Raw genomic sequence first — 3,510 nt, 5'->3', positions numbered from 1 at the left:
GCTGCTGCTGCTGGAGACAGCGAGGATGACATCAAGGATGACAAGCTCTTCCTCAGCCTGGCCACGGGAGGCTGAAGGTGATGGACTTTGATTCTGGCACCTTCTTCAAAGCCAAACTCCACAGGGAATTTGCGGGTGAGTCCCACCCGGGCAAATTCTGCCAGATTTGGGCATGGCCCAGCCTGGTAGGGAACCAAAGGCTCCCCCCTTGCTGGGGGGAGATGCAACTCATTCTTCAGTCACTGCCCAGCTGCTTTTGGCAGGGCTGGGGCATGGGCTGGGGTGGGTACGAAATGGGAGCGGGCTCCTGGCCCTGCCAACAGCCCCCAGCACCCACCGTGGCCTGGGCTGGGGCTGGGGCTGGGGCAGCCAGCCCGACACAAACAAAGCCCCATGGTGGGAGCAGAGGTGGGACTCCAGAACCTGTGCACAGCTGCTTTGCTGTGCAGGCAAGGAAAGGCTTGGGCTGCTCCACTGCCCTTGTTTGCTTTGGGGTCACTGTGATTTTGGGGGGCAGTGCAGAGGGGAAGAGAGAAAGTGTGGGCTTCCCTCACCCATGGCTGGGTTTTTCCCTTGCATGCAGGGGTTTGGCCTTCCTCAAGGCCCTGACACAGGTAAGAGTTTTTACCGTTTTTCTTGTTTTCCCTTTTTGCATCTAATCTCTTTTCAAGAATGTGTTGTTTATTTTTCCAGAGGAAGCATTCAAGGTGGTCCAGTGTGGATGGGGAAGTGCTTGGGAGCAGCTGTGGTGTGGATGGGCCATGCCCTTGGAGAAGGCTGAGGCCGTGGTTTGGGAGCAGCTTTTCTTGCAGCTGTGGCTGGTGTGAGGTGGGTCCCTGTGTGCTTGGCAGGGTGGGATCAGAGCTTTTGGGAGCTGGCAGCGAGCACAGGAGCATCCTGCTCTGAGCAGCTGCTGAGGGCTGGATGTGCCGTGGCTGGCTGCAGGCTGGGCACATGTGCTGCCCTCCTGCTCTGCTGCCAAAGGCAGCAGGGATGGGCAGCTCTGGGCACAGCTCTGGGCACAGCCAGCATGGCCTGGGCACCGCAGGCCTTGGCACAAGGGCACAGGAGCCCTCAGCTGACAAGGGGTTTCTGCTTTCTCTCCTTGCAGCCGGGCTCTGCGGGTGCTGAGGCTGCTCTGGGCTCTGCCAGGGCTCTGCTGGGCTCAGCCCTGGGCCCAGCTGGGCTGGCTCTGCCCTCACATTGCTCTGACAGCTCTGCATCAGACGAGCCCATTGCGAGCACAGCGCCTGAGCTTTCTGCTTTGGCAGGTGAGTGAGACTCTGCTGCAGGCCCAGAGATTGCAGCTGGGGACACACATCCAACTGGCAAGGACCCAAACTCTCCACAGTCCCAGCTGAATGCCTGGATCTGTACAGGGTGTTTTGTCTGTCCCATTCTTCCTTCTTGATTGGCTGGAATTGTGCAATTGCACTTTCTTCCTCCTCTAGAAGTGCCACGAGTGGGCCACAGCTGGCGAGTGGGCCATGCTCCTGAGGCAGTGCAGTCTGGAGCTGGTGGATGGAGAATTGCCCTTCTGCACTTCCAAACCTGAGCAAAAAGCCGTAAGTGAGACTTTATGTCTCTAAGAAATCCCTGACAGTTTCAAAAGGAATGTGCAGCTCATTCCCAGGCTGAGAAGGAAGGTCATCTTCTGAAGGATTTGGGGTTTGACAGAGTTTCCATTCCCAGTCCTGCTTGGAGCTGGAAGGGCACAAAGCAATTTCCTCTTGCTTCGACCACAATTTCAAATACCAATATTGGAAACAAAGCCCAAAATCTTTTAAGAGGCTTTTGAGGTCACAAAGATGGATCCCCGCCATCAGCACATTTACAATGTAAATAACTGAGTTGTCTTTTTAAAAAGATCATTTACCTCTTAATGCAAAGAATGTAATTTGGCATTTATGTTTTGTTTTTTTCATTAACTGTATGGGTTTTTTTTCACTAACACTTGGATTTTATTCTTATATTTTACAATTTTTTTTTCTTTTTTCCTTTTTTTTCCTTTAAATAGAAAACATGTCCTATCAAAGGAATGTCCTTTGCTCCTGATTCCCGTGTGGAGCAGCTCCCTTCCTGCTGGCTGAGCTGCTCAGGCAGAGCCCGGCAGCTCCTGGCCCTGCAGGGCTGAGGCTTTTCCCCGTTGCTGGGCACAGACTGATGGAGCAGCACTGCTGAACATGGGCACACAGAGGGACCAGCAGCAGCTGCCTTTGGCCACCTGAGGCTCCAAGGCCCAAACTCTGAGCAGCCAGGGCTGGAAGAGACTGGCAGGATCTGATCCCTGACTCCGGGCCAGGGCTGCACAAATGACCCCACAGCAGCAGCAGCAGCAGCAGCACATGGAGCTGACTTTGAGCACAGCCCCTGCCCCTCTTCCCTCCCGTGTGCAGCGGTATCACAGCAGCCTGAGGCACCTGGGAGCCCCCAGTGCCAGCAGGGACTGGAGATGGCAGCCCTGGGCTCCTGGAGGCTGTGCAGGGAACGGAGCTGGGCACTCCCTGTCCATGGGGAGCTTCCAGATGGAAAAGGCTGCTGTGCCCAGGCAGCTGCAAGGGCACAGAAAGGAGGCTCTGGAGCACTGGATCTGTGCCAGTGCCACAGTCCTGGGCAGCAGCCAGCGAGCCCTGGGGAAACAGAGGGCACAGCACGAGGGACAGAACCAGGCAAGGGCAGAGACTGGAGAGAGCCCGGCCTGGGAGCAGGAGCAGCTGCTCCATTGTACTCTTGGAGAAAGCTCTTGGCTGGTTCAAAGCGCTGAAAGGCGTGAAGGGCAGAGGAGGAGGCCACAGCAAACAATGCTCCTGTTTGCACAGCCTCCCCTCTCCGTGTCCCAGAAGGAATTGCATGGACTGTGTTCTTCTCTCTGATTCGTCTCGTTCAGCAGGAGCAGCTCAGCACCAGGAGCTGAAGGAGCTGAAGCCTCAGGCCACAGGAGCTGGGCAAGAGGGAACTTTTGGAGCAAAGTAATGCTGCTAAAATAGACCCAGCTGAATGCAGTGGATAGAATCATGGAACCACAGAATCCTTTCTGTTGGAAAAGCCCTCTGAGCTCACCCAGTGCAGCCGCTCACCCAGCAGTGCCAAGCCCAGCACTAAACCACGTCCCTGAAGTGCCAAGGCCTGGACACCAGCCCTGAGTGAGGCCTGGACAGCAGGCCCTGAGCCAAAGGTGGCCTCTGGATGAACCTTCCAAGCAAAGGTTGTCTTTGTATCTGCTCCCTGATGAAATGTGCATGGTCATTAGCACTGAGATAGATGTAGCCACTCATTAGTGAGACATGGATTGACCTTTGTGTATTTAGAAGCCAGACAAGGCCATGAAATCTGACATCTGGCCTTGTTTGGGGCTGTATGGTCAAAGTCACCTCCCTTGGTTCCTCCTTGATCCCTGGCCAGGCTTTGGGAGGGACCCAAGAGGAGCATGAAAGCAGATGTTGCCACACTAGCAGTGCTGTCAGTTTGTTCATTCAGCACTGTCAGAGCTGGGCCCTCTCCCAGTGGGGT

The sequence above is a fragment of the Melozone crissalis genome, unplaced genomic scaffold (genome assembly GCF_028551555.1).
Source record: "Melozone crissalis strain CALT ecotype California unplaced genomic scaffold, PUWL_Pcris_2 ptg000103l_1, whole genome shotgun sequence".
Lineage (NCBI taxonomy): Eukaryota > Metazoa > Chordata > Aves > Passeriformes > Passerellidae > Melozone > Melozone crissalis.
The sequence above is the reverse complement of the archived record's forward strand: the minus strand, read 5'-3'. Positions refer to the sequence as shown.